General features: G+C 52.4%; 1 protein-coding gene across 3 annotated transcripts in view; it reads left to right on the forward strand.

Annotated features, from left to right (window-relative positions):
* CNGA3 (cyclic nucleotide gated channel subunit alpha 3) overlaps positions 1 to 13,954 on the forward strand; it is a 104,718-nt gene that overhangs the window by 15,590 nt on the left and 75,174 nt on the right. For all 3 annotated transcript variants that reach the window (XM_039520813.1, XM_039520814.1, XM_039520815.1), the window contains exon 2: positions 9,854 to 10,024. The gene's annotated coding sequence lies outside the window, so the exon portion shown is untranslated. The remainder of the gene's footprint in view (positions 1 to 9,853; positions 10,025 to 13,954) is intronic.

A 13,954-nucleotide genomic window follows, 5' to 3' on the forward strand; every position in this document is an offset into this window, starting at 1 on the left:
TATCTAGGCTAGGCTATCTGGTCTTAAACATGGTCTATTAACATTATACAGAGAGTACTTAAATACTCATATAACATTGTAACAGGTATTTCACAATGATATTATTGACCAGTATGTTGTTAGTTTTCAAACGATACCTCACAAAGCATATTAAGAAACTAAGAAACAGGCCCAGGTCTTTATTGGGATGGCAGGGCTCTGTGTCAGCTCCCATCACTGAGCTGTGCAAGAAGGGTAAGGTCTGGACTGAGCAGTGCCAGAGGGCTCTCTGCACACTGAAGGAGGATCTGGTCAAGGGCCCAGTGCAGGGAAACCCAGACTTTGACAAGACTCTTATGGTGTTCACTGATGCTCCACACACAGGGCTGGGCCTGGTGCCGAGGGAGGCCAATGCAAAGGGGGAGAAACACCACATCATGTACTGGAGCAGGAAGCTGCTGCCCCGGGAACAGGGCTATGCAGCCATGGAGAAGGAGTGCCTGGCCATGGAGTGGGCTCTTAAAAGGCTGCAGCTGGATCTATTTGGGTGGCACTTCCAGTGGGGGCTCCAGGCACCAGCGCTCCAAGCGCATGCCTGGGGCGGCAAGCCACAGGGGGCGCCCTGCCGGTCCCTGCGAGGGCGGCAGTCAGGCAGCCTTGGGCGGCTTGCCTGTGGGAGATCTGCCAGTCCCGCAGATTCGGCGGCAATTCGGCAGTGGGTACGCCAAAGCCGCAGGACTGGCGGACCTCACGCAGGCAATCCGTCGAAGGGAGCCTGACTGCCGTGCTTGGGGCGGCAAAAATGCTAGAGCTACCCCTGGGCACTTCACTGTGTACCCGGACCACTCGCCCTGCCGTGGCTGCACCAGTTGAGAGGGGCCAATGCCAAGTTCCTGAGGTGGAACCTGTCCTTCCAGGATTATGCGTTGGAGGTGGTACACGTTAAGGGGAGTGCAAATGTTATAGCTGATGCTTTGTCCTGGAGATGGGGGCCTGAACTTCCCCAGGTCACTGGCTAAAGTGACCCCGCTCAGTTCGGTCTTGGAGGGAGAGATGTGATGTAGTGGGGATTTTCCCTTATGTTGTATGTGAGCCTCTGTGAGTCTTACTGTTTTGCATGAATGCGGTGTGTGCCTCAGTTTCCCTGTCTATTGCATCAATGTCTAGGTGGTGGGAATAAGGGGGTGTGACTTTTGCGGAGGCTGCTCCAGCTGCCTGCACCAATGCTATAGCTGCCCCTTCATAACCTGAGAGCCAGGACGGGGATGCGACCAGGTGACTCTTGGCCCAGGAAGTGAGACAAAGGCTGGAGGAGGAGCAATGGGCCAAGCAGCTGGAAGCGAGTCAGTCTCGGCTGGCTTGGGGCTCGGGGAAGATGAGAGCCCTGGCTCTGGGCTCCCTTCTCCAAAGATGGACTTGACTGAAAGTCACAGATTTCTGTGCTAACAAGTTCTGTTCTACTTTGTGTTCCTGTTGACTAATAAACCTTCTGTTCTTCTTCGAGTGATTGCTCCTATGCATTCCAGTTAGGTGTGCGCGCCGTGCGTGCACGGCATCTCGGAACTTTTTTACCCTAGCAACACCGGCTGGCGCCCCCTGGAGTGGCGCCGCTATGGCGCGAGTTATATACCCCAGCCGGCCCGTCCGCTCCTCAGTTCCTTCTTACTGCCCGTGACGGCCAGTTGGAACTGTGGAGTGCTCTTTGTCCTCCACAACCCTAGCTCTCGCTTCTTGTTTGTACATAGTTAGTTTAGTGATTAGTTTTACAGTTTGTTAGTTAGATAGTTAGTGTTAATAGATAAGGTAAAAGGGGGGTTTTCCCCTTTTGCCTCACCCGGTGCGGGCTCATGCCCAAAGCACCGGGCTTTAAGCCCTGCGCTGCGTGCCAGAGGCCTATGCCTGTCGGAGACCCGCACGACGCCTGCCTCCGTTGCCTGGGCGAAGGGCATAGAACAGATAAGTGTTCGCTCTGTTCTACATTTAAACCGCGGACTCGAAAAGAGCGGGATATCCGCTTAAAGCAGCTGTTGATGGAAGCGTCGCTGCAGCCACCGGCACCGTCCGCGCCGGCACCGCGGGCTTCCTCGGTACAGAGCGCACCGGCGGCACCGAGCCGCTCCGGCTCCACGGCACCACAGCCTCAGAAAGCGGCTACGAAGTCTCGGCACCGCTCGCTTTCGCCTTCGAAGAAACATAGGCTGGTGAAGGCACTCGCGCAGGCTCGCGCTGAGGACTCGGCGAAAGCGGTTGCGCCACCTGCGGCTCCCGCGGTGACCGTGCACAAGCCGTGCACTGGACTTTTGACTCCGGCGCTGCAAGGCCCGTCGAGTCCGGCGCCGCCACGCTCCCCGGTACCGTCCGTGGTGGAGCCCCGGCTGCCGTCAACGCCGGAGACATTCTCTTCCGCGCGGGAGCTGATTCAGCTCATAGAGGCACCGGGCCTCCGGCCCCCGGCACCGCCGGTGCGGGCTGTCGTGTCGGCGGGAAAGCCGGCAAGAATGACCCGGCCACCGTCTCTGGACAGGCGACATGGACGACACACCCGGTCCCGGTCTCGTTCCCGGTCCTACGGCAGGTCTCCATCCCGTCGCTCGCGATCTCGGCACCGCTCGCCATCGCGGTACCGATCGCCGTCGAAACGTCGGTCACAGTCCCGGTACCTCTCGTCATCGCGGTACCGGTCATACTCCCGGCGCCGCACGAGGTCCAGGTCGCCATCACGTTGGCACCGCCGGAGGTCGCCGTGACTCGCGCGAGCGCTCCCGGCACTGGAGGTCTCGATCCCGGTCGAGCTTCTGGCACCGGTCGAGCTCCCGGCACCGTGACGGACGTCACTCCCGGTCGCCATCCCGGTACCGAGCGGACCAGCATCGCTCTTCGCTGCCATCCGGGGACGGCCTGCCTCACTCCGCAGCGCACTCCGTCAGCGCCTCGGCACCTCCATGGCCATCCCGTCTCGTGTCGGTCGCTTCTGGGACGGAGGGCTACGGACTCATGCCGCCCACCCCGCAGGGCCATCCTCAAGGGCCGCAGCCGTGGAGCTTCTGGGTTCCCTGGGCCCAGTATGAGGCTCAGGGGGTGCCCTTCCCCCCGAGACCACTCGCGTCCGAGCGCAGGGTACCAGAGGCGACAATCAGCCGACCGGCCCCTTCGCCGCCTGCTGCGGATGCTATGCCGCCTGAACCCCAGGGGCACGCGCAGACCGACCCCCCCGACGAGCACGCGGCGGATCCCTCTTCGGAGGCGGTCATCCAGGGCTTGTCCTCCTCGTCCTCGCCTGATGAAGCGGTGGCCGGAGTGTCAACGCAGGAGCCTCCGCCCATAGACTTAAAAGCGCACCAAGACCTCCTTCGCCGCGTGGCGACGGCTATGGCTCTGCCGATAGCGGAGGTACAGGAGGACGAGGACCCCATCACAAATGTAGTTGGGGCAGAGGTGCCAGTGCGAGTTGCACTGCCTTTCGTGCGGACAGTGCAAAAGAATGCCACCACTCTCTGGCAGACGCCTGCGTCCGTCCCTCCTACGGCCCGTGGGGTTGAACGCAAATACTCTGTCCCTCCCACGGGCTATGAGTATCTGTACACGCACCCGACCCCGGACTCCCTGGTAGTCCAATCGGTTAACGATAGGGAGCGGCACGGCCAACCGGCCCCTGCACCCAAATCGAAGGATGCGCGGCGTATGGACCTGCTAGGCCGAAAGGTTTATTCCGCTGGCGGTCTGCAAATGCGGATAGCCAAACAGATGGTCCTCCTCGCCAGGTACGTCTTCGATATCATGACGTCCCTGGCGAAATTTACGGAGCTCCTGCCAACAGCCTCCCGCCAGGAGTTCGCGGCGATGTTGGAGGAGGGAAGGAGGTCGTCTAGATCCTCCATCACGGCCGCCCTCGACGCTGCGGACTCAGGTGCTAGGACCTTGGCCTCCGGCGTGACGATGCGGCGCATCGCCTGGCTGCAGTCTTCCACCCTGCCGCCGGAGGTCCAATACACGCTACAGGACCTGCCCTTTGACACAAAGGGTCTTTTCTCCGAAAAGACGGATTCTCGAATCCAGACTTTGAAGGACGGCCGTATTGCGATACGTACTCTCGGCATGCACACGCCGGCGACGCAGCGCAGGTCCTTCCGGCAGCAGCCCTCCCGACCCGTCTATCAGTCTCGATATCGGCCTTACAATAGCTGGCGACCGGCCCAAAATCGCTGTCGTCCTTCCGGCAACCGCCGCAACCAGGGCCAGGCTGCTTCCAAGGCCCCTCAGGGGGCTAAGCAGGCCTTTTGATGGGACGCTCGAGGACGGCCCATCTCTCTCCCTACCGGATCCTTCCCCATTATTTTACAACCGCCTTTCCCATTTCTTTTTGGCGTGGTCCCAGTTAACAACGGACAACTGAGTGCTTCAAACGGTCCAGTCGGGATACCGCCTACAATTTCTTTCGCCCCCTCCTTCCCACCCACCCTCCCTGTCCCTCTTCAGGGACCCCTCTCACGAGCAAGTCCTCTTACAAGAGGTCCAGACTCTGTTGAGCGTGGGTGCCATAGAAGCAGTGCCTCAAGACAGGCGGGGCAGGGGTTTCTACTCCTGTTATTTTCTCATCCCCAAAGTGAAAGGCGGGCTACGTCCTATCCTGGACCTTCGCGAGCTGAACAAGTACCTGCTCAAGCCCAAGTTTCGCATGGTCACCTTGGGGACCATCATTCCCTCTCTGGATCCGGGAGATTGGTTTGCCGCCCTCGACATGAAGGACGCCTACTTCCATGTCGCAATCTATCCTCCCCATCGTCGTTACCTCCGGTTTGTGGTCAACAACACCCACTACCAGTTCGCCGTGCTGCCGTTCGGACTCTCCACCGCCCCGAGGGTATTTACCAAATGCATGGCGGTAGTTGCCGCAGCCCTCCGACGTCGTCAGATACACGTCTACCCGTATCTCGACGACTGGCTGGTTCGAGGTCAGTCCCAACAACTCGTGATGGACCAGATGACAGAAATCCTGTCTCTCTTTCAGCGACTCGGTCTTCTCATCAACGCCGAGAAGTCCACTTTGATCCCGGCACAGCGCGTGGAGTTCATCGGAGCGGTCCTCGACTCCACAGTGGCCAGGGCCTGTCTCCCTCGCGCTCGACACCAGACGATGGTCTCCATCATCCGGGACCTCATCACCTTCCCGACCACGACGGTGCGCTCCTGCCTCCACCTCCTGGGCCACATGGCTTCGTGCATGTATGTCACCGCGTACGCGCGGCTCCACCTCTGCCCGTTCCAGTCTTGGCTCGCGTCGGTGTACCGGCCTCATCGAGACCCCATCGACATGGTGGTCACGGTCACCAGGACGACCCTCGAGTCCCTCCACTGGTGGCTCGACCCGGAGGTCGTGTGTGCCGGAGTCCCATTCCGTCCTCCTCCTCCGTCGGCCACTCTGACCACGGATGCCTCAGCACTCGGTTGGGGAGCTCACCTGGGCGACCTCCACACGCAAGGTCTGTGGTCGCCCCAGGAGCTCGCCCTGCACATCAATGTCCGCGAGCTGCAAGCGATCCGTCTGGCCTGTCGCACCTTCTGCACCCGACTGCAAGGCCGCTGTGTAACAGTGTTCATGGACAATACAACAGCAATGTTTTACGTGAACAAGCAGGGCGGAGCCCGATCCTCCCTCCTCTGCAAGGAGGCGATGCTCCTGTGGGACTTCTGCGTGACCCACTCCATTCACCTGGAAGCATCCTTTCTTCCAGGAGTGCAGAACACGCTGGCCGACCATCTCAGCAGGTCGTTCCTCTCCCACGAGTGGTCCCTCCGTCCAGATGTCGTCCACACAATCTTCCGGAGGTGGGGGTTTCCCCAAGTAGACCTATTTGCCTCCAGGGAGAACAGGAAGTGCCACCTGTTTTGCTCGTACCAGGGTCGCTCGCCGGGCTCCCTGTCGGACGCCTTCCTTTACCCCTGGACGGATCGCCTCCTCTACGCCTTCCCTCTGTTTCCGCTCGTGCACCGAGTGCTCCTGAAGCTTCGGAGGGACAAAGCCCACGTCATACTCGTAGCGCTGGCCTGGCCGAGGCAGCACTGGTACACCCTGCTGCTCGAGCTCTCCGTTCGGGAACCCATCCCCCTTCCGCTGTGGCCGGACCTTATCACCCAGGACTTCGGCAGACTCCGCCATCCGAACCTGCAGTCCCTCCATCTTACAGCTTGGTACCTGAGTGGTTGACCCACGCGGAGAGGGGCTGTTCTGCAGCAGTTCAGCAAGTCCTGCTTGAGAGCAGAAAGTCTTCCACGCGCTCCACTTACCTAGCGAAATGGAAGAGATTCGCACTCTGGTGTGATCAACGAGGTCTCAATCCGTTCGTAGTCCCGGTCCCTACCATCCTGGACTACCTCTGGCACCTTAAGGAGCAAGGTCTTGCGGTCTCCTCCTTGAGAGTTCACCTGGCAGCGGTGTCCGCCTTTCGTCCCTCCATGGAAGGTCGGTCCATCTTCTTGAACCAGATGGTTTCCCGCTTCCTCAAGGGCCTGGACCGCTTGTACCCGCCGGTGCAGCGTCCTGCTCCGAACTGGGATTTGAACCTCGTGCTGGCCAAGCTGATGGGTCCTCCGTTCGAGCCATTAGCCACGTGCTCCCTGCTCTACCTCTCTTGGAAGACGGCCTTCCTCGTCGCTATTACATCAGCGAGACGAGTTTCTGAGCTTCGCGCTCTGACGGTTAACCCGCCATACACTGTCTTCCATGGGGACAAGGTGCAGCTTTGCCCTCATCCGGCCTTCCTCCCGAAGGTAGTGTCAGCTTTCCATCTCAACCAGGAGATCTTCCTCCCGGTGTTCTTCCCGAAGCCACATGCCTCGCCTCGGGAACAGCAGCTGCATACCCTCGACGTCCGCAGGGCGCTCGCTTTCTACATTGAGCGGACTAAGCCCTTCCGGCATTCGCCCCAGCTGTTCGTAGCGGTTGCTGACCGCATGAAGGAAGAGCCGATATCCTCCCAGCGGATTTCCTCCTGGGTCACTGCGTGTATCCGGACCTGCTACGAGCTGGCTCGCGTACCGCCATGCTGCCTCACCGCACACTCGACGAGGGCGCACGCCTCATCTGCTGCCTTCCTGGCCAATGTTCCGATCCAGGACATCTGTCGAGCGGCCACCTGGTCTTCGGTCCACACCTTCGCCTCCCACTACGCGTTGGTGCAACAGTCTCGAGCAGCGCAGCCTTCGGCTCCGCGGTATTACACTCCGCCACGTCTCACTCCGACCCCACCGCCTAGGTAAGGCTTGGGATTCACCTAACTGGAATGCATACGAGCAATCACTCGAAGAAGAAAAGACGGTTACTCACCTGTAGTAACTGTTGTTCTTCGAGATGTGTTGCTCCTATCCATTCCAGACCCGCCCTCCTTCCCCACTGTCGGAGTAGCCGGCAAGAAGGAACTGAGGAGCGGACGGGCCGGCTGGGGTATATAACAGCCGCCATAGCGGCGCCACTCCAGGGGGCGCCAGCCGGCCCGCCGGTGTTGCTAGGGTAAAAAAGTTCCGAGATGCCGTGCACGCGCGGCGCGCACACCTAACTGGAATGGATAGGAGCAACACATCTCGAAGAACAACAGTTACTACAGGTGAGTAACCGTCTTTTTTACTGGCTGGCTGAGAGTCATGTCTGACTGCAGAGTTGGGGTGCAGGACCCTCTGGCTTTCCCAGGAGCCCCGCCCGGGCAGACATGCTGCAGGAAGTGCACGGTGTGGAAGGGGATGCTGAATGCTCCGAGGTCAGACCCAGGATGGTCGAAGCTGTGTAAGCCTCTTGCCCTGGAGACAGTATGCTCAGAGAGCCAAGAATGCAAATGCTTTTTGGAGACTGCAGGAACTGTGGGATAGCTCGAGTCCTCAGTCCCCCCTCCCTCCCTCCCTCCATGAGCATCCATTTGATTCTTTGGCTTTCCGTTACGGTTGTCACACAGCACTGTGTTGAGTCCCTGCTGTGGCCTCTGTCTATCATAGCCTGGAGATTTTTTCAAATGCTTTGGCATTTCATCTTCTGTAACGGAGCTCTGATAAAAGAGATTTGTCTCCCCATACAGTGATCAGATCCAGTATCTCCTGTATGGTCCATGCTGGAGCTCTTTTTGGATTTGGGACTGCATGGCCACCCGTGCTGATCAGCGCTCCATGCTGGGCAAACAGGAAATGAAATTCAAAAGTTTGCGGCGCTTTTCCTGTCTACCTGGCCAGTGCATCTGAGTTCAGATGGCTGTCCAGAGCGGTCACAATGGTGCACTGTGGGATAGCTCCCGGAGGCCAATACCATCAAATTGCGGCCACACTAACCCTAATCCGACATGGCAATACCAATTTCAGCGCTACTTCCCTCGTTGGGGAGGAGTACAGATATCCATATTAAGAGCCCTTTATATCGAAATAAAGGGCTTCGTTGTGTGGACGGGTGCAGGGTTAATTCGGTTTAACGCTGGTAAATTCGGTATAAATGCGTAGTGTAGACCAGGCCTTACTTATGTCAAGCCAGGCCTACAAGGAAGAGAAGCACAGCTCAACCTACCTTGTTCAAGTCAGGTTTTTCCAGACTCACTCTGATTGCACACTTCCCTAAGAACCTTGTAGCCTGCAAGCAGGTGCAGGAAACCCCACAACTCCTAAAGTGATAACTTACAATTCCTCATTACATTGCAGACAGTATTGTAGCTTCTTTGTTGAGCATAGCAGATTTTATGACCTGACAGGTCAGTTTCTCATTTGAGGTTGAAAAATTGGTGTCTTGGAGTCAGGCTATTTTCTTGGTGTAATTTGTACACATGTCCTACTTCTGAGAATCTGAACTTCAAGCAACACAGATAATTGCTTTTTGCAGAAACTTCAGGTAATGCACTACTGCCTTGTCCTAAAAAGCAGCTGCCTTGAGATTGTCTCGCAGGTCTCACACAAAACCAATTGCTTATATACAGTTTTCACTTCCTGCTCCAGTCCCTGAGCTTTAAACCTGGGAAACCCCTTTAGCTCAAAACTTCTCCCCTGGGCTCACATGGCCTTCAAGGATAGAGCTTGAGCATCAACCCTCCTCCTTTTGTTTAGGAAACTCAGACCTTTAACTACCAGATAGAGGAAAGTGTTTAATCCACACAATCTTCTTGACAAGTGTCTGGGTGTTTACGTCTTTTGGCATACTTTTTTTTTGTATGTATGTATTTACAGACAATTCAATTGTAAATAGGACTGTAGCACTAGTGTGTGTGTGTTTAAAAAATCTTATTAAATAAATGTCTAAATGTTGCATATTGGCTGGACTGACAGAAAACACCAGGGACTCAACCACTCACATCACCTAATGGCAAATCTATGGTTACACACCAGTTTCCCATATAATCCATCACTACATTTCTGTAATGGGGTACAGCTGCTGCTGCCTTCTCCTCCTCCTCCTCCTCCTCTCCCTTGTTCATGGCATTGATCCTCTGCCTAATTGAACATATCTGAGCAGCAGAACAACAGGAAAGAGATCATTCACCCTACAGTAACAGGGCAATGGGTTACACTTCCTAGACTGCAAAGTGAAAGGGTTGTTTTTAGCAAGGAGTGAAAAGCCCTGCCATCCCTTGCAGTTTGATGGCTCCTTCTCCCATGTTGGACTCCCAGTGTTTTACACAGGATGAAATCTGTTTAGTTTCTTTCTCAGTAATGAGTTTTGTGGGTAACAAATAAGCAGAGCTTTTTCTGCCCAACAAAAATGTATATTTTTAAACTGAAGAAATCAATATTTTAAAAATTGTGTTTTGACCAGTTTACATCATAAATAATCCTTGTGCCATTTACCTGTGAAGCTTTTAAATTCATAACATTCAGAGAGACTGAACAGAATTCCTAATTTTTTCCCCCACAGACTACACCTTCCCCAGACTTCTCTGCTTCCAACCTACATGTGAACCTGTCTGTATCTGTGTTTTACATGCTCAGGCAAGCTGCAGCGCTGTAGCTTCTAACAATTCAGAGGAACGAAAAGAGGTCAGACACATTTAGTTACAGAAGCTGGCATAGCCACTTCTGAGAACAGGTAGGTAACGCTAATACAAGGCAGGAAATAAATGTTTTGTTTAAAGGGAATAGAAGTTAGGAATTATCTTCAATTATACACTGTCTGCATGTTTGTCTATAGCTGTTTGTGTCTTGTTTCGTCAGTTTATATTGTGAATTCTTTAGGACAGGGACTGTTATCTTATGTGTTAGTACAGTATCTAGCTGAAAGGCGTCCAACCTTGATCTCTTCATTGCCACAGCGACCACAAATAATTATTTAGGGTTACATTTGAAAAGTAGTGGAAAGGAATTTATCCAGGTTCATGACTCCCATTAGCATCCATAATATTCCTGTGATTTTATCCCTGCCACTGATTTGAAAATGTATTTTATTTGTGATGTAAATGCCACTTGTGATCTAAAATGCATGGGAACAGTTAATACTCTATTAGCTACTCTGGGAAGTGTGTGTGTGTGTGTGTGTGTTCATATCCACATACATGCAAGACTTGTAGTGGATGAATGCTTGTGAATCTAGGATCCAACTGTAGCCTCTAATTCTAGTTAAAGGGAAAATTCAGTGAGAAGTTACAGTAATACAGAAATATGGTACTATATATATTACAGAATTTTTAAAACAGCTTTTCTTTTCAGAGCTACAGAATTAAAACAGAAACAGCCATCTCCCTCCACTGAATGAGGCAGGTGTATCTCAGGGGGAGATTGTTAAATATTACAAGAAGAGGGCTTGTATGACTATGCAAGAATTGGGAAGAATCAGCTTTGCCTTTAAATTTGAAAATTAGGGGGTGGGTTTTTACTAGCACCTGCGTGACTTATGGTACGTCTACACTGCAAAAAAACCCACTGCAGCAGTGAGTCTCAGAGCCCAATTTGGGCTTGCAGGGCTTGAGCTACAAGGCTAAAAATAGCAAGTGGATGTTCCTGCTTGGGTGGAGCTAGGGTTCTGAGCCCTGGTGTACCCTGGGGGCGGGGGGCGGGCGGAGGAGGATTGATCTAAGTTATGCAACTTCAACTACGTGAATAATGTAGCTGAAGTCGATGTACTTAGATCGACTTACTGCGGTGTCTTCACTGTGGTGAGTCAACTGCTGTCGCTCCCCCATCGACTCTGCTTGCACCTCTTGCGGTGCTGGAGTACAGGAGTCAACGGGAGAGGGCTCGGGGGTTGATTTATCGTGTCTAGACTAGACACGATAAATCGATCCCTGCTGGATTGATCACTGCCCACCAATATGGCAGGTAGTGTAGACATACCCTAAGACTGATCCCTTTCACCAGATTTCAGAGCCAGAGCAGGAACTTCTATGCTGCCATTTTTAGCTTCATCGCGTGAGCCTTGTGAACCCAGTTCATTTGACCTGGGCTCTGAGACTCACTGCTATGGGGTTTGGATTTTTTGGTGTTAGTTTGTTTTTGCAGTGTAGATGTGCCCTCAGAAGCACAAGTCTCTCACTGAAAGTTACTAGGCCTCTTGCTCCAATGCCCAAATACTCAAATGTGTTTATACGCAGACATTAAAATAAATGAAAGTTAGGCACCTAAATTCATTTGAGAATCTGGGCCCAAAGTCACTTAAGTGCTTTTGAAAATCCCACTCCAGAAAGTTACTGAGCTGCTGTAAGGAAAGTTCTTTATTTACACATTTCTGAGGGATTAATGTAATAGTTAATTTAACAATTCAAACCTAAAAATGGTTTTAAATGATAGAATTTATCAGGGAATAACTACATTGATACTTTCTGACGCCAAAGCCAGTTCTTTCAGTTTTATGTTAAATTGCTGAATTATAAAGACAGTGACTTCTTTCTTGCTGTTTACAGTACTTATTCTCTTCAGTCTATATTGCCTACTCCTACGGCTGACATAAACAGTGCATGGAGAATCAAGCTCTTCAATGCAATTTTACTTTGAAAATACACTATGTAAAATTATATCTTCTTACTCAGCAGATATGCTTGTTGTGTGATTTCCAAATCATATTTGCTGACGTTAGTGACGGAAATAAGTCTTTGCTGCTTTTTGCTATTATTAATGCAGCAAAACCAATGCAGTTAAGAGAGTGAGCTGGATTCTGTCTCTTCTTGTATAACATGAACAGAATGGGTTGCTTAGGGATCAGTCCTACAAGGTGATGAGTGCTCCTGTGATGTGCTCTGTGCACCAAAGTTATGTAGGCACCTAAAGATGCAGATAGGTGCATTTAGGTGCCTCGCTCCCAATAGATGTTAGGTGGTAGGTGCTTTTGAAATCCGACTAGGTGACTAGCTGCATCTTTAGGTGCCTAAATCCCTTTTAAAAATCTGTCCCTAATCTCCCACTGGAGCCGTGGGAACTAAGGGTGTCAAGAACTTTTTTAGGAGAGCTCTGTACATTGCAGGGTCAAGTTCCAGTCAGACCCATCTGTGCAAATCGACTGAAGGCAAAGAGGCTGCACTGTTGTCACTGTGTGCCTAGGTATAATGAAGACATAATTTGCACTGAAGAAGCATGAGAAAGAAAGAACCCAGTCTGACTCTCTGAGGCTATGGTGAGTTTGTAGGGTTAGTAGTTAGGATTTTTTTTTTCAGATGGAGCACATGTCTATCCATGAACAGAGATAAAATAGACCTTTTACTCCATAGTGTCATTTTTACTGATCTACTTCTACTTCTGAGTAAAATTGCACTTAAGAATTTTTTATAAAGATTTACTCTTTGTAATTAGTCAGTGACTAGAATATGTTCTCTAGTACACTGGAGTTTTCCTTTAAGCTAACACCCTCTACTGTTCATTCCTATATGTTATGCATAAATAAAATCTAGCCACAATGGAAAAGGCTCAGTGACTTGCATGAAGTGCTGTTGTCCCCTGAATTGTTATTGCCCTGTAAAGGGACTTCACTTTTTTTTTTTTTTTGGACTGAACTCTCATAATTAATCTTTTGAAGGCTAATAGCCCTCCTGTAGGGCAGTGATCAGTGAGCTGAGCAGCTCTGTGTGAATTCTTTAGGAAAAGTAGCATGAAATGGCATGGCTTTTAAATAGTTCTAGTTTAGAATACAATCTTAGGGGCTTGTTCCTGAGAGGTGCTGATCATCCACAGCTCACAGTGAAGTCTAGTTAGATAGGAGTTTGCTTTATTTGAAATTCTTAGCAAGGGTTGGTTCCAACTCCCATTTTAGTCAGTGGAAAGACTCCATGTGCCTACAATCCTACCACCTCCTTTGATTTTATTCCTCCTGCAATATGTATTCAAGCACTTAACTTCTGGCTGCTGAAGATTAGAAGCACCCACTCTTGAAACCACAGGACCAGATCCTTGGCTGCAGGGGCGGCTCCAGGCCCCAGCATACCAAGCATGTGCTTGGGGTGGCATGCTGCGGGGGGTGCTCTGCCGGTCGCCGGGAGGGCGGCAGGCGGCTCCGGTGGACTTCCCGCAGGCGTGCCAGCAGGAGGTCCACCGGAGCCGCGGGACCAGTGGACCCTCCGCAGGCACGTCTGCGGGAGGTCCACCAGAGCCGCAGGACCGGCAACTGGCAGAGCGCCCCCCGCAGCGTGCCGCTGTGCTTGGGGCGGCGAAATGGCAAGAGCCGCCCCTGCTTGGCTGGCATGAATCAACATAACTCCATTGACTTTGATGTAGCAGTCAGCCACTTATGAAGCTGAGGATCTGGCTCACAATGTCCTTTTATCAAGGAAGTTGATAGTTACATGGAGTCTAGTTGTGAATGATGGTGGTTTGTGTAAATTATAGGGATCCAAGCCCATTTTAAAAGATTTTGTGAAAATTTTTCCTCCTCCTCCATCCTCAGTGAATTGAAATGATCCAGATGAATGAGATATGGATAGGAATCTGTATTGGTATATAGCATAGGCTTGTGGGCTTTGAGTGATTAGGTACCCCTCAATGGCAGAAGCCTGCATACAAATCTCTCTCTCTCTCTCAAAGTGCTTATACAGTGCTA

Source organism: Mauremys reevesii, linkage group 1 (assembly GCF_016161935.1).
Source record: "Mauremys reevesii isolate NIE-2019 linkage group 1, ASM1616193v1, whole genome shotgun sequence".
Taxonomy (NCBI): Eukaryota; Metazoa; Chordata; order Testudines; family Geoemydidae; genus Mauremys; species Mauremys reevesii.